At 42.2% G+C, this 26,645-nt stretch overlaps 1 long non-coding RNA gene across 1 annotated transcript in view; it reads right to left on the bottom strand.

The window, feature by feature from the left end:
- Window positions 1–10,701: 10,701 nt before the first annotated feature.
- Window positions 10,702–26,645, bottom strand: part of LOC122551262 (uncharacterized) — a 205,945-nt gene continuing 190,001 nt past the window's right edge. Inside the window, exon 4 of the long non-coding RNA XR_006312067.2 lies at window positions 10,702–11,308. This is a non-coding gene — a long non-coding RNA (uncharacterized LOC122551262). The remainder of the gene's footprint in view (window positions 11,309–26,645) is intronic.

The raw sequence follows: 26,645 nt of genomic DNA, 5'->3' as shown, positions 1-26,645 counted from the left end.
ACCTAGTATAGTGAGGAAACATCTGAGAATGAACCTTCCAGCTCAGCGAGCAAACCTACATCCAAATTTAAAGCTGTTAAACTATAACTTCCTTCAGCAGCACCTTCCAGGCCTAAAACCTCTACAATCTAGAAGGAGAAAGTCAACAGGCAAGTTCACCTCAGATTTACACACCATCCTGACTTGGAACTGTGCTTCCACTGTCTCTGGGTCAAAATCCTGAACATTCTTCCTTACAGTGCTCTGGATAGCACCAGCGCATGGACTGCAGCAGTTCAAGTAAGCAACCCTCAAGGGCACTTAGACATGGGCGACAAGAGCTGGCTTCGCAAACATCACATGAAAAAACATTTTTGAAAAGTATTGTTTTGTGACTTGACAGTTTATCAGGTTATCTGAAAGTCAGTGACAATACTTTTTCCAGCCGGATTTGAAACATCATAATTTTATAAAGGTAAATGCAGTTTTGCATGCTTGCCTTTCGGATTTGATACCATATTGTCGTTGATCTTTTTCCTTTATACAATATGAAGCATTACCCAACATAATTCAAATTTCTATGTGCACCAAATCAATGAAGTTCCTATCCCTTTGCTTCATCAATGCCATAGAAATTCAATCATTGTGCAGTAATTTGTTAAAAATAGCACTCAGAGGAATTATTGTGTGACTTTGCTATTATTCTATCTCTGACTTACAACGGTACAGAGTCAGGATGATTCCATGCATTATTTATTTCTTTTCAGCAAACCAGTAGCCATTTGTTTGATTTCACTCCCATAGTTACACAGTACAAATCATAGTTTCACTGTTGAAGTCACAAAGAGAAATTTTCAGCTCCATTATCCTTGATACAGACCGATGTCTGTTGAGACAGTATAACAAGGAACTCCATAGTATTGGTCTGTGATTTTATAGCCACTGAAAAAAAGGATGCAGAATTGCTGGCTGCTGGCACAGGACTTTATGGTGTGCAGTCAGAGCAGGTATGGATTAACACCAAAGCTACCAACCTGAGAGATTTCTCCTTATATTGCCCATATTCGCTGACTGCAAAATTTGTAAATGTGCCTCAGCATTTCCAGGGGCAAAGTTATATTCACCAAGATTCCAATTCTCGGTTTCTATCCAGGGACTACTGTCGGAAAGTGTCATACTTTCATTAGTTAATTTTATTATTTAATTTCCTTAACATACTGAAATGAAATTAAGTGGCATGTGACAGGAACAAGATCCGAATCAGTTCAGACATGCCCTTACTGCCTCTCTGAGTTTGGAAGGTGAGGAAATGGATGAACATACGACAATATTCCACTTTAGGAGAGAAAACGGTGAATTGCTTATCAATAAAGCTTGTTCTGATTAAGGAGGTATTAGGAAAGTTAGCCATGGTCTCTCATTTCTTTTTGCTGCTGTAATTTGCTCCAGTACAGCTGTGATCATTAAGCATTATAAACAGTTCACTCGTAATCAAAGGATGATGTGATTATGGCTGTTAAGAATAAAATCATGAATAATTTCCTATAGCCCATCCATACTAACTAGTGTTTTGCAGTGTGAATGATCAGACTAATACCCAGCTGATTTTGCTCTTTGTGATACAATGATGTGATATTGTTGAGTGCTCTTGCTGGAGTTGCAGACAGTTATTTAAGAAGCAGCATTATATTTTCCGATACATAAATTATCTTCAGGGTCCTGTTGCAGCCAACTCTACAGAGCTAAGTAAAGGTTATCTGCATAAAGATATTAGGCAAGTGCATTCCTGGGTGTATTTTGTTATGCACTGTTACTCAATCCTTAATCAACAATCTACTGCGACTTTAGATCTCACATCTAATGTCTAATGAATGAGCTCTTCTGATGACCGAGTAGTTCAATGCACTGCCAGGTCTGGAGCAGAATCTGACAGAGTTTGCGATGAGTTAATGAATATCTGGCAGGGTGACCGACAATCAAAATTGACCACAAAATTCCTTTTATGGGGTAGAAGGGAGAAAATTCACACACAGTCTTATTTCCATGTTGTGGAAAGTTCAAAAATGGCCATCAGAGGATGCCATGTTGACAAGCAATCAGTAATCCTCTTTCAGACAAAGGATTACCTCACCATCAGGGTTGAGGTGGGGGCAGGGGAGGAGTCTTGGGATGCTCCAGGGAACATAAAGTAAAGTGCAAGAAGGAATGTGATTGTGCTGAAGGCCAAAAACCAGCTCCATCATGACGGAATGAAACAAAGCTGTTGGGTCTTGGAGGATTGAAGGTCAAATTTCCCAACAGCCCTTTTGCATAGTTCCTTGAAAGTGGAGTCGCAGGGAGACGGTGGTGAAGAAGGCATTGGGCACTCTTACTTCATTGGTCAGTGCATTGAGCATTGGAGTTGGAGTATCAGTGGCAGCTGTACAAGACACTGGTGAGGCGACTTTTAGAATACTGCGTTCAATTCTATAGGAAGGACGTTGTGAAATTTGAAAGGGTGCCCAAAATATCTGCAAGGATGTTGCCAGCACTGGAAGGTTTGAGCTATAAGGAGAGGCTGAATAGGCTGGGGTTGTTTTCCTTGGAGTGGTGGAGGCTGAGGGATGACCTCATAGAGATTTATAAAAGCATGAAGAGCATGGATAGTGTGAATCGTTTTTTTTCCCAAGGGAGGGGGAGTCCAAAACTAGTGGACATAGGTTTAAGGTGAGAGGAGAAAGATTTAAAAGGGACTTTATGGACACCTTTTTCACAGAGGGTGGTACGTGTCTGGAATGAGCTGCCAGAGGAAGTGGTGGAGGCTGGTACAATTGCAACATTTAAAGGGCATTTGGATAGCTACTTGAATCGGAAGGGTTTACATGGGCATAGGCCAAGTGCTGGCAAATGGGTCTGGATGAGTGTAAGATATCTGGTTGGCACAGATGAACTAGACCGAGGGGTCTGTTTCTGTGCTGTACATCTTTGACTCTGCATGTTGTACATTCTCTTGAAAATGTACACTCACAAGACTGAAGTGTACCTTTTTAATAAATTCACACACCAGGAAGAAATGTATGCCTTCACATTCACCTCAGCATATAAATAAGGGACAGAAGGTGAGGGAGTCTACTTGCTACAGTTGGAGTGAGTGGTTGCTGCTTTCTGTATGATCCTCTTTACGATGCAAAGGGGGCAATATTGGGATTGGTTCATGGCAGGAAAAAGGCATTAAGCAGGGCTTTTCTCAGGCAGGGAGGGAGTGGAAGTATGGAGGCTCTCCAAAGAGGGGGGGGGGGGGAATCTCAGAAATGTTCTCATTTCTGAAATCACCCTCCAAGCTCAGCAACATTATTGCTTGACCCAGACCTAATTCTGTTCATGTCCCTGGAAGTTCAGGAGAGGGAAGAGGGCAGGCATGGAAGGACAGCTTTTGCTGACAGAGGGAGGGAGAGAGGAAAGGAAGTGCCAGTCTGGTGTCTCATGGAGGACTGTGGATGGATAATGGACAAGGTAAGGAATTTCAACGTCAGAAGACCATAGAATCAACATGATTATGGGGTTATGCAAAGAAGGTTCCTTTTCAAGCCCTAAGACTCAAAGGGTTAGAATAAGTTCAATATTCCAGGAACGACTGTGGAGGATGGTTGGCAGGTTGAAGGTTAAGGAGGGGTGATGTACTACTGTTCCAAGGGAAACTCAAGGGTCCAAGAAAGCTATAAGGATGAAAATTAACTGAGTTGAACTTACCTGCAGTGAAGCAAGGGTGATGATGCAAGGCTCAAAAGAAATTTGTATCTCCAGGGTCAGAAAATAGGAACCAAAGAGCAATACAGCCCAGGAACTGGACGTTCAGCCCTCCAAGCTGACATGTTTTGACCTTCTATACTAAAACTGTCATTTACAGGATCCATATCCCTTTATTCCCTATCTATACATATATTTGTCCAGGTGCTTCTTGAATGCTGCTATTGCGTCTGCTTCCACCACCTCCCCAGGCAACACGTACCAGACACTCACCACCCTTCATGTGAAAAACTTACCTCTCACATCTCTTCTAGATTTCCCCTCTCGCACCTTGAACCCTAGTCCCCTTCCACCCTGGGTAAAAGTCTCATAATTTCCACTCTATCCATGCCATTCATAATCTTATAAACTTCTATCAGGACATCCCTCAATCTCCTGCATTCCAGTGAAAATACACCCAGTCTATCCAACCTTTCTTCATAGCTAAAACCCCCCATACAAGGCAAAATCCTTGTAAACCTTTTCTGTATCCTCTCCAAAGCATCCACATCCTTCTGGTAGTGTGGTGGCTAGAATTGTACACAATATTATCTAACCTAATCTAATCTATTCCAAGTGTGGTCCAACTAACGTTCTATAAAACTGCAGCATAACTTGTCCATCCTTATACTCAATGCCGCTTCCAATGGAGGCAAGCATGCCATAAGCCATTTTTACTATAGTACCTATCTCCGCTGCCATCTTCAGTAAACTGTAGACCTGCATGCCCAGATCCCTCTGCATATCAATACTCTGAAGGATTTTGCTGTTCACTATCATTTTCATTTTCATGTGTACTTACCTTCCAAAATACTTCACCTCACATTTGTTTGGATTAAACTCCATCTGCCATTTTTCTGTCCATGTCTCCAATTGTTCTATACCCTGCTGTATCCTCTGACAATCCTCCTCACTATCTGCAACTCCACCAATCTTTGTATCATCCACAAAATTACTAATGATACCAGCTAAGTTTCCTCTAAATTATTTATGTCGACCATGAACAGCAGATGTCGCAGCATTGATTCCCGTGGAACACCACTGGTTACAACCCTCTATTCCAAAATATATCCTTCCACTGCTACCCTCTGTCTCCTATGACTAAGTCAATTCTGTATCCATCTTGCCATCTCACCTCTGATACCATGTGTCTTCACCTTTTGTACCAGTCTGCCATGAGGGACCTTGTCAAAAGCCATACTGAAGTCCATGTAGACAACATCAACTGCTTTTCCCTCATCAATCATGTTCGTCACCTGCTCAGAAAAGCTCAATCAAGTTAGTGAGGCATGACCTCCTCCACACAAAACCATGCTGTCTATCGCGAATCAGTCCATTTGGTTCTAAATGCGTACAGATCTTGTTTCTGTGAATCTTTTCCAATAACATCCAAAACACTGACATGAGACTCTCAGGTCTGTATTTTCCAGGATTATCCCCGCTACCCTTCTTAAACAATAGGATAACAATGACTATTCTCCAGTCCTCTGCGACCTCACCTGTGGCCAAAGAGGATACAAAGATAGCTGCCAATGCTTCATCAATTTGTTCTCTTGCCTCCCTCAATATTCTGGGATCGATCTCATCAGGACCTGATGAGATCTACCTTAATATTTCTTAAGAGGCACAACACCTCTTCCCTTTTAGTAGCAACTTGGATTAAAAATTCAATATTCCCTTACCTGAGATCATCCTCCATCAATTCCTTCTCTTTGGTGAATGCTGACACAATACATTAATTTAGGACTTCACATAACTCTTCTGGGTCCACACGTAGATTCCCTCCTTTGTCCCTGAGTGGGTCAACCCTTTCCTTGGCTACCCTCTTGCTTTTTATATATACAAAGAAAGCTTTGAAATTCTCCTTAATCCTGATTCTAATGACTTTTCATGACCCCTTTTAGCTCTTCTAATTCCTTGCCTAATTTCTTTCCTACGGTTCCATATACTTTTCAAGGGCTTCATCAGTTTCCATCCTCCTAGACCTTACGTATGCTTCTTTTTTGTTTTTGACCATAACATCCTTGGTCATCCAAGGTTCACATATCTTGCTATACCCATCCTTCATTCTCATAGAAACATGTCGCTCCTGAACTCTTATCAACTGCCATTTGAAATACTCCCGCCTGTCCGATATAGCTTTATCCTCAAACTGCCTCATCCAATCAACATTCCCCAGTTCCTGCATAATATTCTTGTAGTTCGCTTTCCCCCAATTTAACACCTTCCTCCGAGGACTGCTGTTACCTCTATCCATGAGTATCTTAAAACTCACGGTATTATGGTCACTACTCCCGAAATGCTGCCCCACTGAAACTTCACTCACCAGGACAGACTCATTTCCTGATGGTTGTTGGGAGGCCTGTATTATTGTGATTTCACCTTTCCTATTCCTGAGTTCTACCCACAGTGCCTCACTGCGTGAGTCCTCTGATGTATCCTCCCTTCTTACAGCTGTGAGATACTCCTTTACCAGTAATGCAACTCTCCAACCCCTTTGACCTCCCTGTCTATCACACCTGAAATATCTAAATCCTGGGACATTCCTGTCCCTCTTTTAGCCAAGTCTCTGTAATCACAATAATGCCATAGTTTCAAGTACTGATTAATGCTCTGAGTTCATCTACCTTCCCTATTATACTACTTGCATTGAAACATATGCATTTCAGACCACTTCACCATCAACAGCATTTCCCTGCCCATTCTTAGTCATGTTTGCCCTGGTTTCTACTTCTCCGTCAATTTCTGCATCTACCGCCCTACTCCTCTGGATCCTGTCTCCCTGCCAGGCTAGATTAAACCTTCCCCAACCTTCTACCAAGTACCCATTCCACCTCGCTTCCCACCCCGCCTTCCCCTACCCCCCCACCGCCCCCCCCCCCAACCCCCCAACCCCAGACATCAATCCTAATCCTGCCCAGGTGTAACCTGTTCAGTTTCTATACGTCCCACCTCCCCCAGAACTGGTCCCAATGCCCCACAAATCTGAAACTCTCCCCCTCACACATCTTTTCAGCCAAGTATCCATCCTATATATCCTGCTGTTTCTGCTCTGACTACCTTGTGGCACTGGTACTAATCCTGAGATAACAATATTTGAGGTCCTACATTTCAACTTTCTTCCTCGTTCTCTATATTCTGCTTTTAGGACCTGATCGTTTTTTTTTTAACCTATATGTACCATGGTCCATGCATCAACAGCAAGTGCTCTCTGCAGTGAACCCTTCCCCCCCCCCCACACACACACACAGGAAGACATTGACCATGGTGTGCCCAATTTTAGGGTTGGGGCTTCCCATTGGCCAAAAATACTCAGGAAAGGAGTGAATGGCCTCAGGGAATGGGCCAAGGTGAAGCTGCAGAGGAACTGACAGAGGGTGACCAATGGTCAGGCAGAGTTAGGGCCAGAACAGCACAGAATGTGGTCGCAGAGCATCAAGCAGTACAGGGATGTTGGCAGCAGGAGCCAGTGTGAAATCAATCATACATATTGCAGGTGTTACATCTACCACCAGATTATAATGTCAGAGGCACCTTAAGATGCAATTCAATCCTGGTAACATTATAAGTTGTTATGGCATTGAGCTTTTTCACCAATGGATCACTTCAAGTCATCACTGGGAAAAAGAGCAGAGCTCCACAGTCAGCCACGCAAACGTACATCAGGGAGGTCACCAATGTCCTGTCCAGAAGGTCAAATAAAATCACAGATCCATGAAAGTCAGGAGCCAGAGGTGTGGGATTCATTCCCGTCACTGGGTTTCTACAGACACAAGGGACAAATGATTGTGCTACTGAGAGCTCCCTGGGATCGAACAGTACATTCAATCTCTCGAGTTTAAAAAAGATTGGTGATCACAGGAAACAAACCCTCGAACTAACTTGCGGGTGCCACGTATGGACCAGGGTTCTGTGTTAGCTACCAGGCAGAGTGCAGTTGTCAGCCTGTCCTCAGGTCAAAGAGGGGCATCCTGCAGAGATTTAACAACACCGCAAGATTTGCCTTGGGTGAAGCTGGCGGAAGGAATCATTGCAGTGGATTCCACAACTGGAATTCATCTCCGGGATTTTCAGAAGACTAAGTGAAATGACTTTCTACCTATGACTAAGTGGAAAAAAAAGGAAAATTGAGCCCTTAGAAGCTGAGAATAACTAAAGACTGATTACTGTACAGACTACAATTCAGTGGAGAGTGCAATACAATGTGTAAGTGTTATCAGTTGCATTAAAGAACTAATGAGGGATATGTTTTCTGTTATTGAAAGTATTAGTACCTCACTAAGTAATGGTTGTTGATCCTCAGTTTAAGTATTACATTAAATGTCTTAAAATTTTAAAACCCTTTGTGCAATTCTTTTAACTTTTTGCCTTGGAAATTCAAATCTCTTACTTTATTGGTCTCTATGGGGATTGTCATTCTGTGGAGGTAAAGTGCTATTTTTGTTCCTTATATTTTGTTTATTACTGAGTCCTCCAATCAACCAGGTAAGGACATACTACCAACCAGGGGCAAAATGCTCAATGTTGACATTTTTAATTAGCCTGTTCATAAACTTTGTACACACCTCTGATGCCAGCGGGGTTTGAACCTAGACTTTCTGGCTCAGAGGTAAGGACACTACCACTGCACACAAGAGCTCAAAATGCTGAATGTTAGGCAGCTATCAAAAGTGATTGGTTTAAACATAGAAGATAATTCTAATCAAATATGTGGAAGGCCTCACTCGATTGGATGAACATGCAAAGACCAGCAATTGTTCGTTACGAACAATGCAAAATCACCTTTCTTCTTCGATCAAGTATTTAAATTCAGCATGATTCTTCAGGATTAGCTCCAACAGTAAAGGTGAACTAAGTGGTGTCATTAATATCAAATAATGACAAAAGGTTTCTTGTATTCAAATATTTACCAGGAAAAGAAGATGTTACTCTGTAGAACAAAGTAAGGCACATGAGAAATATAGTTTCTCTTTTAGTTAATAGCATGGAAGTTTCAAATTGTGCAATGTGTGACATAAATCATATTATAGTGCTATCGCTCAACGTAAGGTGCATATAAATTATGTCTGCCGAATGGGAGGGTGGCATTAAAAATGCAGTACAAAGCTTTTTTTTTGTAGTTGGCATGCTCAGCTTTGTGTCCTTGTATAAATCAGGGTGGTGTTGTATTGACAGCGATGAAACTGAGCCAGCAATCTATCTGAAAGCATATGCATGAAAAATTAAACGGCTGGAGTGGCACAGTTTTCTACATTTTCTGTGTTGACTGTGAACAGACAGTTCTTGCTGCAAATTCATCGTCAGTACCAGCAACATTACACTTCAGCACCAAGGATGTCCATTTGAAACATATCGTTTAATGTTCTCTTGTAGCAAGTATCTAAGGGATGATGTAACACTGCTACATGCTGATCACATCAATGTGTCGAATGTTGGAGATGGGTGTAAAAAAATTAGAGAGTGAGTTTTAAGGTTATGGTTTTCATTCTAACCCTAAGTCATCAGATTGGAGGTTAATAGGATCAAAATGGACTCGCCTTTTACAACCTGCCCCTTCTAATCAAATGTGGTGAAATTGACACACGTCCTTGCAATTTTGTTGCTGCAATAGGCTCCTCCCATCTGCAATAACGTAGTCTATGTGATCTGGAGATTGGGAGCAATGGTAAATCAGGTCTGGCAATAAAAGAAGAAAAGAGAGTCTTGGATTTGTAAAGGGACTTTCATGACCTCAGGATATCCCATTACACTTTACAGACAATGAAACACTTTTTAGGTGTAGTTACTGTCAAATTATAAGAAATGGGTATTTGCAACACATCCAAATCCATAGAAATTCTCCCCCAATGCAGCAATGAAATTCACAAATGCCATGGTGTAAACCTGGGTGGGCTTCCCTCCAACAGTATTAAGTGCAACAGGTTGGAGCTCCAGAAGGGGGTGACCATCTTGTAGAGGTGGAGAGTTATAGGTTCCAATGTCTCTGCCATTGTACAGGTTCTAGCCAGGGGGCATTGCATGGGGGAGGGCACTGATATGAGGTGCATATAAATTATGTCTGCTGAATAGAAGACTGGCATTAAAAATGCAGTTTGAAGCTTTTTTTTGTAGTTGGCATGCTCAGCCTTGTGTCCTTGTATAAATCAGGGACGTGTTGTATTGACAGGGATGTATCTGAACGCAGATGCATGAAAAATTAAAATGCTGGAGTGGAACAGCTTTCCACATTTTCTACGTTAGTTTTTGCTGCAAATTCATCCACATTACCATTAACATTACATCAGCACCAAAGATATATATTGTATACAAAACAAGCCCACAATAGCTCATGATAGCCAGGGCAAGGTATTGATACACTTAACATTTTTAAAAATAAATTTGTGTATTTGTTACATTTGCAGAGTTCTATTTGTGGGGCAGGTTTAGGAATTGCTCACAGAGGGAAATGGAGGACAGATTTTAATTTTGTACAATCTGAGAAAGATCTATATCAGAGTGGTGAAGAGAGTGAGTAATCTAGAACACCAGGCTTAGCCTCCTTTACATTGTCCACGAATGGCGATCCTCTGAATGCAACAAGCTCCAGGAATATAGTGATGATGTGAATGAGACAGAGAGATCTTCGGAAGTCTTTCTGCCTTATTTTCCTTCATGTTCACCAAGAATGCCTTTGAAAACCATGTACCATGGTCAATGCAATGAGAAGTTAAATATGTTCCTTCTATAAGAGCAGCGGGAACATTCTTGTGTTTGAAGTCCTTCTTGTTTGCTGTTATGGAACTGTCAGTTTTATTTTTAAACCTGTCCAGGCTCAGAGGTGCATTGGAATTGGAGTCCATGATGGTTGTGTAAATAGTCAGGAGAATCTCTCATTGCCCAGGAACAAAGAAAATATCAAGGAGGAGTTCTCGAACTAATCACAAAAATGTGCCTCAAATTAATGTCCAACTAATTTAAGATTTTCAAATGTTTCTTTCAGCTGCTAAAAGGGCTGTGCAGTGTCACCTCCACTACCACTTTTGCTTTCTGGCTCCAATCCCATGCATGATGAATGAATTTCCAACTCATAATTCATGAGCAACTTACCCAATGAGAATATTTTAAACACGGAGAATTTTTCCACACGTACCTATAAATCTAAATGATCCTCCATATATTTATTCAGCATTGCAGTCTCAACACCAGAAATTCAATGCAAGCTTTTTAACAATGGCATATTTCTCTGCAATTACATCCATTATCATGCTATCTGCAGTGAGACAATGCAGTCAGTATTTACTGTACAATAGAATTATACCATACAACATTATTTACAATGCTATTGTAATACTGCAAAAAACATCTATTCTCCTTGTTGTTGGCTTTGGCCTACAGCTTCATATTCTAATCCAAAACACTTTCTTACACATCTTCATTGACACTGTAATCTGTACAGTCTTTTCTTTAAATGGTTGATCACGTCTTCAGTACAGTAGGTGTTTATAGGAGACAATTAAATGCCTGGTTTAGTTCAACGGCAAACACATTTGATGTGTATACACAACTCCTCCCATTCTGTTTTATCCTATAGAGAGACAGATAGATAGATAATAGATAGATAGATACAATGTGAGAGAAATAGATAGACAGACAGACAGATAATTTGTTTATTGAAAAGTCATCATGGTGGCAAGTGTCAAATTGTGACAACAAAACAAGTAAAATGAGTAATGTAGTTTATGACAATTGTAAACTGTCATTAAAATAAAATATAAAATAACAAAATAATTGCCTGATTATTTTGGCATACAAATCATCCCAACATACAAGTTGTCTTTGTTTACAGAATAGAAACAAAGGCTGACTACACTCTGCATTTTATATGAAGGTCCATACATCATTGTTATTAGATTAAGTTAATTGCATTTTCAATTTACATACTACTTAAGATTTTTATAAAGTAGGGGAATTTGCTACTCTTAGTCGATTTGTTTAAATATTATTTGTGGAATGCTTTTTTCTCCCCTTAATCCTATTACACAGTTTTTTGTGGTTGTGACAAGGAATGGTAGCAATGGGAGGCAGGATTGAAGAGTTCCTAGCAAAGTCCAGACACAGCTGTTTTTGTCTTGCAGCAAGGGAACACATAGACAGTTGTTTAATTGTATCAGGTTAGCTTTGGTACAGCTGCAGTGCTTGTTTCTGAATGCTATTAAACATGTGTACATCCTCTTTGACAAATCTACCTTGCAAACAGTGCTGCAAATTCAACAATCTTAACATAAAAATAAGTGAGGGCTCTTGTGGCGCATTAATAGCATCCCTATCTCAGACTGAGAGACCCAGGTTCAGGTCCCACTTAGTCAAGAGGAGTGTAAGAACATTTCTGAACACGTTGATTGGAAAATAGGCAACTTAACAATGAACACAGTGACTAGGTCTATTGAGATGTGTTGTGATGCGTGCAAAAACATTGCATGTGAAGTCTCCCACTTTACCCTCCTAAGCATTTTGCATTCCATGAAATTAACAATCGCGTTAGAGATCAGTTTGCATGCATATTTCCAACAGTTTAAAAATTAGTTTTTGCACAATCTCATTATCGTTGAAGTTGATGATGGGGGAAATTGCTTGTTCCCTTGGACCTTGTGCTCCATCTGCTTAAAGACCCATTTCCCACTCCTGCCCATCTACCTTAGCACCATTAGCACCTTAACTTGGCTCTAAAATATACCAATGAGGTCTGGCTGTTTAAGGATGTGTTAGCGCGGATGAAATGAGATCAGTCCGAGCCCAGAGTGCGGTTCAACAATCGGTAACGTTTATTACTGCAGTAATGCCGGCAGAGACCAACCGAGGTCCGAATCTCAGCTGCTCTGCTGTTTCCGCGCGCAGCTACATATTATATACTTTTAGTTGTCAGGATGTGTGGGATTTGAGGATGAATGGGATGATAGTTCCCCATCATCACTGGAGTAGGTGCAAATAGAATGTTTCCTGCTGTCCCAGGAGAGTTGCAGGACATGCACAATAGGGTTTATGTATTACAATTGGTTTATGTAAAACGGGTCCGGGTATTATCTGCTTGTCTCTCTCTGTGAGGGCAGGGGCTAGCACCCCACTTTGTTCCCTTGGGGGGTTGGTGTGTATTGGTCTGTCCGTACCTGTCTGGTGGATGCCTGTCCTTTGTGTCAGAATTACTCCGTATCGATGGGTATGTGTGTGTTTCAGTCAGTCTCTTGATGTGATTAGGAGATGGGTTTCCATATTTAATTAATCCCGGAGTTTTGGCCCATGAGTCATGGGTAATGTTGGTCTAGTGTGGATTCTATCTGTCCTCTGTCTCCGATCTCCCAGTCACGTGGGCAGACCGGCAGCTGCTGAGTTTTTGTGGGTTTAAAGCTGCGACTGCTGTTTAAAACACAAAAATGAATTCTTATCGTTTCCTGATGTAGGCATAGTCCCGTGGCAAATGCGGGGTGACTCTGATGCCCGCTTGCAGGTGGCTGGTTAAAATTGACTGCACTTCACCTGCCTCGTAACTCCAAATACCAATATGAGAGTTAAAAATCAACCTCTGCATATCTAAACAGTTCAGAAACACTGCAGGCTAGATAAATGGGTGATTAATAAAACTAAATGCCTATTACTTCCAATGTTATCCTACTACATTAAATGACATTAATTCAGCACAAAATTTGATACACAATATGAACAATATAATTATGCACATAGGACATGCTGGGATGTCCAGCTGGTTTAGCTAACTGCTCTGTTCAGATAAGTGTCATTCAGATAAATGATTTACAATTGCAATTAAAACTTATTTTAAAAAAGTATCCTAGAAAAGGACATCCAGATTATTGTTTTTCACATAATTCTTACTATCTTTAATTATTGTTATTTGGTGACATTTCCCTTTCAGTTTAGCGCTAATTATTTTGACATCCAAATGAAGTTGTCTCTGATGTATGCATAATTGAGATAATTTTGCACAGCATTTGTTTGATTTTATAAGGGACACTGCAGTCTGGACTGACCTGAGTTAACTGCTATTTTACATTTATACAATTGACAGATTTTTAAATGACCATCTGGTATGAGTCAGCATTGATTTCCAGTCCAAATGGGCTATTAGTTTAGAGATGGTAGAAATTTGTGATGGAGATAATTTTCACCATGTTGTGAAAGCATTTTGTTATCAAGGTATACAGAACACTTAATCAAGATAAAACTTTAAATTTATACTGTCAATGTGGAAGAGGTAACCGTCGTTTTGATGCACTGGGAGATAACCATTATGACGGATAGTACAAGCGAAAAGAATACTTGTAACTTCTGAATTGTACAGTGTGAAGTGGATTTTGATTGCATTACATAAAAACCTAGGAATGGGAGCAAAGCATTCAGCCCTGCTAACCTGCTTGCAATTCAGGTTGATGTCTCAACTTCAGTTATCTGCTTTGGTTTCATGAGTAACAATATTGTCTTTACTATGATTCCAGTCTTCTCGACATAGGCAGATATGTAAAGGCTCCAGCCTTTCAAAGGTTATCTTTTATATCTTTCTACCACCCTCCTATCCTCTCTCTCTTCCACTTCCTTGGTGATGCTGTATCTTAACATTTGCACTGCATATTTGCCTTTAAGAACTGTGATGCACAGTGGGATTTTTTTTAATCCATTGAAGGCATGACAGGCACTCTTCGTGTTGTGAACAGGTTCTGTTCTTGAGTCTGTTCACAAGTCAATTTGTATGCAAGTCAGAATACAATGCAGGAAAATATTAATTAACCATTTGTAGAAATATTCATATGTTGGATCTTTAAAATTACACTCCTAGATGGGATCACGTTGATAAATATGAGCATTGGTAAGTTGAATATTCATAAATCTGGGAGCCCTTATATACGAATGCAAATTGTTCTTTGCCTTGTGTGTTGTGAACTCCTGTGCTGTATATATTCTTATTTTGCTCATGACTAATCTCCAGAGCTGCATCCTGTGTAATGCCTGAGTTATGTGTTGCCTGATCATTTTATTAGGTGTCTCCTTATCTGTTCATTGCTACAGATAGATTTCTGTCTTCCAGCAAAGAGAAAGCCTCCTGTATTCTCACCAGCAGTGCAGGGATGACTAGGACTTTTCTCAGCTATGATCCTCACAACATACTAATTCATTAACACACACAGACCATGGATGAAATTGGCATTTAACCCCTGTTTGTGTGCATTCTGAAGACAATAAACCACGAACATGTTAGTAGTTTATAGTACAATCTGTATAAGATTCCTTCTGCTCTAGGTGCAGAATCATCCCCTCATTATCTCTATAGCCACAGTGGATAAGAGTCCAGTTTGTTTAGATTTGCCTCTCTCTCATTGAAGGGCTGCCATTTGAAATGCTCTTGGAACATTCTAATGTTACATTCCAAGGTTCCTCTCCAGTCAGCCACTCAATTTATATTATAGTCATTTTTCGACTTTAAAAAAAATACATGTTTTAATTAAAAGTTCAGTATGTTCAGAAATACTTCGGGGTTGCAAGCCAGCAACCTGACACATGAGGATTGGGCCGCGACGCTCTGAGCAACTGGTACCCTCAGATAGTCAGGTGGATATGCTTGCCAAGTACTACATGATGCTAAATGTGATTAATATGACTCCGGGGTTAGCTAAGTCATCCACCAAAATTTATATATGTATTAAAACTAATTGTGCAATACAGGTTTATTTAAATTTGCATCAGTAACCACACTACCAAAGTGAATTACTTGTGCAGTAATAAACCATTCTGCATATTGGATATGACATTGGATTTGGAATATATTGATTTTATAAATATACGTTATTTTAGTCACACATTTAATTATAGCTGTTAAAAGTACTGTTATCATCCATTAACTATGATAATCTAACAGTTGGCTACCTTTTGGTATGAGGGTCAAGAAGGCATAACAACACTTCTTGGTCAGGCAGCTAAGGAAATTCGACATGTCCATAAGAACATTTGCAGATGCACCACAGAAGATATTCCATCTGGGTCCATTATGGCCTGGTATGTGCACAGCCCAGACCATCACGGAAGCTAACTTCTCATCCATGGACTCCATTTACACTTCTCGTTGCCATGAAAATGCTGTCAACATCAAAGACCCCCTCCATCTCATTAATGCTCTCTTCCAACCTCTTCTGTCAGGCAGGAGATACAGAAGCTTGAACACACTCACCAACAGGTTCAAGATCAGCTTCTTCCCTGCTGTTATTGGACTGATAAATGGACTTCTCTCACTTCAAATAATATTGATCTTGCTAATGTTCATCTTGCTTTGAGCACTCCCTGTGCAGCATAACCTTGGATGTCTATCTCTGTCTAAGCACCCAATGATCTTTATGTCCTTGTTTGCTATGATCTGCCCATACTGCTGGCAAAACAAAGCTTTTCACTGTACTAAGATTAGAATCCCTACAGTGTAGAAACAGGCCCTTCAGCCCAACAAGTCCACACTGACTCTCTGAAGAGTAACCTACACAGACCCATTCCCCTGTACTTATCCCGACCAATGCAACTAACCTATACATCCCCAAACACTATGGGCAATTTAGCATGGCCAATTCACCTAACCTGCACATCTTTGGATTGTGGGAGGAAGCCAGAGCACCCGGAGGAAACCCACACAGACATGGAGAGAATGTGCAAACTCCACACAGACAGTCACCCAAGGTTGGAATTGAACCTAGGTCCCTGGTGCTATGAGGCAGCAGTGCTAACCATTGAGCCAATGTGCTGCCCTATTAAGGTACATGTGACTACAATAAATCAAATCAAAAACCTGAGCAAATCTGTTGTTGCCAGAATCTGCAATAAGCTTGCCCTAGTTTTTAAATGTGATCAATCTTACTAGGACTTCATACTCAGATTTGGTTTTTCAGTAGACCAATTATTATTACCACCATATAGAGTCAATTAGTCATAGAGATGTACAACACGGAAACAGACCCTTTGGTCCTATTTCTCCATGCCACCAGATATCCCAACCCAATCTAGTCCCACCTGCCAGCACCCGGCCCATATCCCTCCAAACCCTTCCTATTCACATACACATCCAGATGTCTTTTAAATATTGCAATTGTACCAGCCCCCACCACTTCCTCTAGCAGCTCATTCCATACACGTACCATGTTCTGCGTGAAAAGGTTGCCCCTTAGGTCTCTTTCATATCTTTCCCCTCTCACCCTAAACCTCTGGTTCTGGACTCCCCCATGCCAGGAAAGAGACTTTGTTTATTTACCCTATCCATACCCCTCATGATTTTATAAACCTCTATAAGGTCACCCCTCAGCCTCCGATGCTCCAGGGAAAACAGCCCCAGCCTGTTCAGCCTCTCCCTAGAGCTCAAATCCATCAACCCTGGTAACATCCTTGTAAATCTTTTCTGAACCCGTTCATGTTTCACAACATCCTTCCAATAGGAAGGAGACCAGAATTGCATGCAATATTCCAAAGGTGGCCGAACCAATGTCCTGTACAGCTGCAACATGACCTCCCAACTCCTGTATTCAATACTCTGACCAATAAAGGAAAGCATACCAAATACCTTCTTCACTATCCTATCTACCTGCGACTCTACTTTCAAGGAGCTCTGAACCTGCACTCCAAGGTCTCTTTGTTCAGCAACACTTCCTAGGACCTTACCATGAAGTGTATAAGTCCTGCTAAGATTTGCTTTCCCAAAATGCAGCACCTTGCAATTATCTAAATTAAACTCCATCTGCCACTTCTAAGCCCATTGACCCATCTGATCAAGATCCCATTCTAATCTGATGTAATCTTCTTCGTTGTCCATTACACCTTCAATTTTAGTGTCATTTGCAAACTTACTAACTATATCTCTTATGCTCATATCCAGATCATTTATGTAAATGACGATAAGTAGTGGACACAGCACCGATCCTTGTGGCACTCCATTGGTCACAGGCCTCCAGTCTGAAAAACAACCCTCCACCACCACCCTCTGTCTTCTACCTTTGAGACAGTTTTTCTTATCCAAATGGCTAGTTCTCCATGTCTTCCATGAGATCTAACGTTGCTAACCAGTCTCCCATGGGGAACCTTGTCCAATGCCTTACTGAAGTCCATGTAGATCACATCTACTACTCTGCCCTCATCAATCCTCTTTGTTGCTTCTTTGAAAAACCCAATTAAATTTGTGAGCCATGATTTCCCATGCACAAAGCAATGTTGACTGTCCCTAATCAGTCCTTGCCTTTCCAAATACATGTACATCCTGTCCCTCAGGATTCCCTCCAACAACTTGCCCACCACCGACGTCAGGCTCACTGGTCTATAGTTCCCTGGCTTGTCCTTACCACTGTTCTTAAACAGTGGCACCACGTTAGCTAAACTCCAGTCTTCCGGCACCTCACCTGTCACTATCGATGATACAAGTACCTTAGGAAGGGGCCCAGCAATCACTTCCCTAGCTTGCCACAGAGTTCTAGAGTACACCTGATCAGGTCCTGGGAATTTATCCACTTTTATGTGTTTGAAGACATCCAGCACTTCCTCCTCTGTAATATGGACACTTTTCAAGATGACACCATCTATTTCCCTTCATTCTATATCTTCCATGTCCTTTTCCACGGTATAAAGAAGGGCTTATGCCCGAATCGTCGATTCTCCTGTTCCTTGGATGCTGCCTGACCTGCTGCGCTTTTCCAGCAACACATTTTCAGCTTTTCCACGGTATGCAAACAATATTTCAACATATGTAGAACCTGAACAAAAAAGAAAAATCTGAACTGCTAGACATCATGCAAGACCAAAACTGAACAAAACACTTTCTGCAGTTGTAGCCTTTGTTTCTTTCTGAACTGATTCTCAACAGGTTTATGGAATGCATTTTATAGTCACAAAGCAAACATCCTATGACCAGTAACAATTATAGCTTGAGAGTTACATCTCTAAAGTTCAGTCTTTATTCTCTGCTTAAATTACAGCAAGAGTACACAAGTAACAATCTATGGCCACAAAATGGTACTTTTGAAATAACTACCCATTCCGATGATAAGTCAGAATCCTGTTTTATTCATTATTTACAAAGGAATGGGTGTCGCTGATTTCAATTTGGAATCTTGATGTTCATGTGGTACAATTGCAACCCTTCTTTCTAAATTATCACTATCACTATCGGTCTTCTAACATTCCAAGTTTCAAAGTAAACATTTTCTTTAGTTGATCACAAAACCTTTGGTCTCAATGGTGGTTTGCCCAGTCTGCAGAAAAGGGAACCAACTGTTTTTGGGGCACGATTTCTAGTTTTGTCCTGGACTGGAGTGAGCAGAGGGTACCCTGAAGAGTACTGTTCAGTCTCAAATGCTGCTGTCCAAAGACTCTGTCTCAACATGGGAGGTTAAGGATATTCACATGGCTGTCATCATTCTGCAGATTCTTGACAAGGAACTCTCAGTTTCACAACTCTGTCCCAGTTGTCAATTCTTTATCTCCATGGGATTGGACAGATGGACCATGGTAGACAAAGGTGCATGATTTTGTCTAATATGGGAACTTCAGGCGACATTGTTGTGCACACAGTCCTTGACAGATTGGTAGTCAGATTTTAGTGATGTGTGAAACAATGATAAATAGGATCAGCATCCACTGTGGCAATTTTTCACCATTACAACTGGTCAGAATAACCATCCTGTTTCAATTGTTCTACCGCTGAAGACATCATCTTGATGAGGGACTCCTGGGATCCCAGCTCTATCTTTTTCAACAATTCCCTATCACCACAGGTCTTTGCCTGGCATGTCCACTGACCTTGCCACCCTGGGTGGCTCTATCAAAAACAAGAAACTCCCATTGGCATCACTGAAGAGATCATCAGAATGCACAAGGTGTTCCATTATGTTATGGCTGTGATCACAGAGGATAAATACTCCTACCATCAATGCTCCCAAATATACTATCATTAACTCTTTGCCCTCTTTCCCATCTGAATATCTTCAAAGTTGCAGTCATGATTCATGACTATATAAAAAAAAACGGATCACTTCCATCTTTACTTCTGTCCTAGACTTTTGAAAGCCAAACTTGATAGTAATTGACCACTCATGATTTTTCTGGCTTTTTTGATATATTTTAAACTATGGCAATGTTTTCCCATTCAAGCAGATTCTTTCGTTATAAAACTGTAGTGACCCTTTAACCACGTAACCTATTAACCAGCAGACCTACAATGATGCGGAATAGTTAAGAAAATGCAGTTGACTTTAAACTTTAAACTTGCTGCTTGGTCATATAATTAATGTTGTGCATTAGCCACCCCTTAAAGAAATTGTCCAATTTTCCATTCCGTTGATTTTTAATAAAAATGAAAATCAGGCAGTTCCATATTGGGCAGTCGATCAGCAACATTAATTATGCACCCGTTTGGCAAGGTGAAAATTTGCTTCAATATCACCTACATCAGTCCTAAATAACTTAATTAGCAATGAAAACCGTACAGAACAAACTGTTTAACTTTTTAATCATGCAAAAACTAGTTAGAGTGGGGGTTGGGCTTGAAAATGTGTGTCTGCAATGAGATAATTGGAGAGTGACATTTCTGTTCATGATGTATTTTGGGATTTTGTACTAGAGTGCATTTGAGTGATTTAAAGCCTTATGATTGAAATTGCATTTTAACGGAATAAATTTGAACAAGGAATTAGAATTACTGAAATCCTTTGGAATGAAATGAAAATGTCTAAATGGTTTACTGATGCGCGAGAACAGATTGGGTGGCAATGTGACAAATAGTATATGACAGAAGCAGAAAATGGGGAAAATGTCAAAAGGCAGATCTAACTCGGCTGATTTACTGTAACTGAAACATAAAGGAAGGCACAGAAGGTTAAAATGAATCAGCTAAGCTACTGGAAACCAATTAATAACCAAGAAGTTGTTAAAGCTCTTCATAAATGTAGGTTTGAAAGCTAGCATATCATTAACAAAATATCCTTATACAATGTCTGCAGCACTTTTTAATCTGATCTATTCTGACCTACAAATGGTGTTTCATTTTTCTTTTGTCAAATAGAATAAATATTGTCATGATTGCAATGACAGTGGTCTTTGCTATTGGGCAGTAATCTAATAGGGGAGGTTACATACCCCATATAGAATCTGCCTTGTGAAACACCTTGCTAGTCCAGGCAATAATGATTGCAATGGATAAATTGGAGGTAGATGCAATTTAAGAACATAAGAAAGCTTGGAAATGGAAATGCAAGCTTATTCCCTTCTTATTAGTTGTCGACTTCCTGTCCCCTTCTTAAATTTTCTTCTCCTAACTCCTCAGCGTAATAAGCAAATCTCCTCAATCCCCTTTTTCAAGAGCCCAGGATTCAGTTCAAAAACATCAATTAACTGCAAGTTCCATCTCTGGTAATGCATCTCACAAATTCACCAGCCTGTGTAATGGAAAAGTATTTCTCCAAGTCTCTAAGGTTGCTAGAGACTTGTAAACTCAATCCTTGTTTCCTCAAGTTCTGCTCTCCATTTAAACTGAATAACTTCTAAAATGCCTACACTGCGGCACGGTGGCACAGTGGTTAGCATTGCTGCCTCACAGCGCCAGAGACCCGGGTTCAGTTCCCGCCTCAGGCGACTGACTGTGTGGAGTTTGCACGTTCTCCCCGTGTCTGCGTGGGTTTCCTCCGGGTGCTCCGGTTTCCTCCCACAGTTCAAAGATGTGCATGTCAGGTGAATTGGCCATGCTAAATTGCCCGTAGTGTTAGGTAAGGGGTAAATGTAGGGGAATGGGTGGTTCGGTGTGGATTTGTTGGGCTGAAGGGCCTGTTTCCACACTGTAAGTAATCTAATCTAATCAAATCTCTCGGCAACCTCCCATCCAGAACTTCCTTCGTGCTGCAGACAATTTACACATATCAACATTTTGCAAACAACAGTGTGACAATGACCAGATAATCTGATTTAGTGATAAACATTTGCCAGGACACTGGAATACTGTGTTGAATATTGGGAATGATATGTTAGTGATAATGACATACACAACCCAGTCAATCCAGCATAGTGCTCCTTACAACATCTGGGGATTGTGTCAAAATTGAAAGAGCTGTCTCACAGTCTAGTCAGCAACTGGCTGCCATAGGCATACTCATGGAATCATAACTTAGAGACATTAACCCAAATAACGTGGGGTGGCACGGTGGCACAGCAGTTAGCACTGCTGCCTCACAGCGCCAGAGACCTGGGTTCAATTCCCGCCTCAGGCGACTGACTGTGTGGAGTTTGCACATTCTCCCTGTGTCTGCGTGGGTTTCCTCCGGGTGCTCCGGTTTCCTCCCATAGTCCAAAGATGTGCAGGTTAGGTGAATTGGCCATGCTAAATTGCCCGTAGTGTTAGGTAAGGGGCAAATGTAGGGGTATGGGTGGGTTGCGCTTCGGCGGGTCGGTGTGGACTTGTTGGGCCGAAGGGCCTGTTTCCACACTGTAATCTAATCTAATCTAATTCCCGCCTCGGGCAACTTTCTATGTGGAGTTTGCACATTCTCCCCGTGTCTGCGTGGGTTTCCTCCGGGTGCTCCGGTTTCCTCCCACAGTCCAAAAGATGTGCAGGTTAGGTGAATTGGCTATGCTAAATTGCCAAGGTAATTGAAGGAGTAAATGTAGGGGAATGTGTCTGGATGGGTTTGCTCTTCGGAGAGTCGGTGTGGACTTGTTGGGCCGAAGGGCCTGTTTCCACACTGTAAGTAATCTAATCGTCCCTGGATATGCCCTGTCTCAGTGACTGCATTAATTCACCAGGGATGGCGGCACAGTGGGTACAGTCAGAAGGGTTTTCCTGCAGGTCCGTCCATCTGTGGCAGTACCTAATCATGTGGACATGAAGTCCCACCTTCCCCTTGATATCTTCCAATGTATTCATAGATCATAGAATCCCTACAGTGTGGAAATAGGCCATTAGGCCCAACAAGTCCACACCGACCCTCCAGACAGTAACCCACCCAGACCCATTCCCCTACATTTGCCTCTGGATAATGCACCTAGCCTACATGCCCCTGAACACTATGGGCAACTTAGCATGGCCAATTCACCTAACTTGCACATTTTCGGAGGAAACCAGTGCACCCAGAGGAAACCCACGCAGACACGGGGAGAATGTGCAAACTCCACACAGACAATTGCCTGAGGCTGGAGTCAAACCCGTGTCGCTGGTGCTGTGAGGCAGCAGTGCTAACCACTGAGACACCATACAACACAGGACTATTTACATCTGCTCTGAAAATGTGTTGCTGGAAAAGCGCAGCAGGTCAGGCAACATCCAAGGAGCAGGAGAATCGACGTTTTGGGCATGAGCCCTTCTTCAGGGATGGGGCAGGTAAGAGGCCATCACGGGGTGTCCAGGTGGATGGGGTGTGTTGGAGGCGGGAGAAGGGGTCATCAGAGGGTGGGCGAGAGTCTTGGTTGAAGAAGTAGGCGCGGAGGCGAAGGCGGCGGAAGAATTGTTCAATGTCTCGCTGCGTGTTAAACTCGTTAATCCGAGAGCGTAGGGGAATGAAGATGAGGCCTCTGCCGAGGACTGATCTTTCATCCTCAGAGAAGGGTAGTTCTGGAGAGATGGTGAAAACACGGCAGGGCTGGGATCTAGGACCTGGTGTGGGGCTGGAGCTGGGAGTGGGGGTGGGGTTAGGTGTGGGGGCGGGAATCGGGGTGGGGAAAGAGATCGGGGCGGGGTGGGGTTCGGCGTGGGAGCGGGGTTAGGCGTGGTGACGGAGATCGGCATGGGGGCGGAGACGCATGCGGCATGGTCATTGTGCAGGTGAGTGATGTCACTGGGGGCGGAAGTGGCTGAGGCAACGGCAACCCCGGGGGTGGAAGTGGCTGTGGTGACAGCAGAAACGGTGTTGTTCCCGGTGGTTGTGGACCCCGCGGAGGCCGCAAATCTGTCGGTGATGGTCTTCCTGGTTATCGTGGAGGCGGTTGTCTGGGCGGCAATCACAGAGGCTGCAAGGTCGGTGGGGGCAGAAGTGATGTCATGGTTCGCGGCGGTGGTTGCTGCCGCGGGCACAGCAGCGGCCGCATGGTTAATGGCGCCCGAGTGATTTCGGAGGCCGATGGAAGATTCTGGAACAGTTGAGGAACCCAGAGTGTGGGGGCAAGTACATGGAAGTTTTTGGTACTTACTATCTTTAATTTCCGATACAGCTAGGAAGAACTGTTTGTTTAGTATATGGATTCTTCTGTGGATGAAGAACAGTAGAGGTCCTTTGCAGGTCTGTGAGAGTGTTGTCCTGAGCTGGGGTAGGGCTAATTGCAGGGAATGTAGGTAGCGGCTCATGGCTGCAAGCGTGGAGTGGAGGATCCAGAGGGAGGTCTGTTGCTGGAGGCTTCGGATTTGTTGAAGAAGGGCTCATGCCCGAAACGTCGATTCTCCTGCTCCTTGGATGCTGCCTGACCTGCTCCGCTTTTCCAGCAACACATTTTCAGCTCTGATCTCCAGCATCTGCAGTCCTCACTTTCTCCCAGGACTATTTACATGTCAAGCAGTGTAAGCAGCATGGAGGAGAAAACTGCGCAATTATTCCCATCCTCAATTATGGGAGAATGCAGTACAATACAAAAGATAATGCTGAAGCATTTGAAACAATCTTCAGCTTGAACTGCCAGTGGTTAATCCATCTCAGCCTTCACCGGAGGTCCCCAGCATTGCAGCTTCAGCCAACTTGATTCACGCTACGAAGCAGTTGAAGATATTGGATACTGAAAAGCAAGTAGATACTGACAGCATCCCAGCAATCAAACTTCTGCTGCAGAGGCAGTCATGTCTCTAGCCAGGGAAGTGGCTAGGTGGGAAGAGATCTCACATTGTTAGATTCTGAAAGCAACCAGCTGACTGACATTTAAACAACATTTACAGTATAATGAGATACATGCATTCAACAAAACGAAGGTCGGCAGTATTTTCCTCAAAGTAATGTCCTGTGAAATGTCTGCCCAACTTCTGAAAGGATCCCGCCCTCCTGTTAACCCAATTCTTTGTGATATACAATAAAACCTTGCCTCCTGAAATTAAACTCCAACAAATAGAGTGGGAAAACATTACCCCTCATCGACTCTTGTCAGGTGAACTCAAGGTGACACTCACACTTCAATTCTCCTCACCGTTATTATTAGGCGAAGGTTTAATATGAATGGGTGGGGGGGTGGTTGGGAGGGTTGGCACAATGCATATTGCTGGAATAACTTCACTCGGCCTGATGGAGTTGAGGGTTAAGGGCTGAGTGCAGTAAGCTGCCCTGCTGCTGGCAGGTGGACAGGGTGAGGAAGGCTGCCGTTTCTTTTGGCTTGTACTGTACACAATGTGCAGGTGATCCATACATCCGACACCATGTAGAATGTGCAGCAGCAAGAACAAAACAGATGTGGCGAGCTGTGGAACCGAACACACCAAATAAACTAAAATGACAACTGACAAGTCACGCTTGCATGATACATTTCCCAGTCTCTGATCGCCGAAGCAGAAAATTTACCCAGAGGTTTCAGCACATTAAAATGAGATTATCAATAGCACAGAGATAAGTACTTGCTCATGTGGACACAGACCAGATGCAGGCAAACATCAGGAATGGTTTCATTCATGCATCCTAAGGGCAGCTGGATGATTATATGAGGAGGAATGAAACAGAAAGGTTTATTAAACGGATAAAAACATGGGAGGAGCCTTGAGTAGAGCATAAACTCCAGCACAGATGAGTTAGGTCAACTGTCTGTGCACAACAAATACTAAGTAATTCTACATGATATTTAATGTAGGTGTTGGCTAGGGATCTTGCTCACATGCTCAAAAGTCTGGGAGAATTCTGCAATGCCTTCCATCGGGAAGTTTTGCTGAATTAGATGCCATTCAGACACTTGCACATTTAGCATTGGGCCTTTCTCAGGATCAAGCATCCCGGAGCAGAAGTCCCATTCCTTTCTCCCATGGAGCCAGCAGTTGCAGCAGTGCCACTGGGAGCTATGGCTACTGTCGGTATTGCACCCATTCGCCAGAAGCCCAGGATTTCTGAAGTAGTTCAGGTCAAAGTGAATGAGGGTAGGATGTGAGTGATGGGTTGGGGAGCGTGGAGGCTGGGTGGGCTGGCTCTCAGTGGGCCATTCTTCCTGATTGCGGGTCTTTGAATTAGACATCGAAAGTTTTGAAATATATCCTAGTTCCTGTCCTCTGAGGAATTCAAGCTCAAAATATTCCTTCATATCTGGTAACGTATTCATTACAGCCCCAGCTGGACCATGTCTATCAGTTCAACCAATATTAACTTATCAGGACACCACTGAGTTGCCACTCCATGTGGAGTGTGGGACAATTTCAAGCTGCAACTTAGAATACACTATTGCCATGCTTATAATCATAAAGAGATTTGCTTTAGAAAATCATTAATAACATAACTACATGCTTATTTTGCAGGGAAGATATGTTAGTATTTGCCACAGATGTGCTATTCCTGAATTTGTAACATCTCTCAAAATTCGCATGTCGCAGCACAATAAGTAAACAGAACTGACTAGAACTGGGTAATATTGCATGCATTATAAATCCTCAATTCATTTGTGGATGTCAGTAATGCTGGCATAGGAGTACTGAGGGCACTGCCAAGCTGTCAGATATTGCTACCCAGCTTCTGTAAAATTTTATTTTACTCAATGCATGCATAGGAATGCAGTCAACCATATAAACATTACACATTTATATGCTGCCATTCAAAGGCCGTTTGTAGGATATCGATGTTTCCTGTGCTGTTTCAGTGGCCCTCAAGAGCATAATGGTTATACTGCAAGGCAGCAGCTGACCAAAGCTTACTTCTCTCTCACCAACTGTAATGAACAACAGTACTCTCACTCACTCACATACACAT

Source organism: Chiloscyllium plagiosum, unplaced genomic scaffold (assembly GCF_037043375.1).
Source record: "Chiloscyllium plagiosum isolate Xiang-an unplaced genomic scaffold, Cpla_swu_hap1 HiC_scaffold_7, whole genome shotgun sequence".
Lineage (NCBI taxonomy): Eukaryota > Metazoa > Chordata > Chondrichthyes > Orectolobiformes > Hemiscylliidae > Chiloscyllium > Chiloscyllium plagiosum.
Note: the sequence above shows the minus strand (reverse complement) of the source record. Positions and strands in the feature narration are given on the sequence as shown.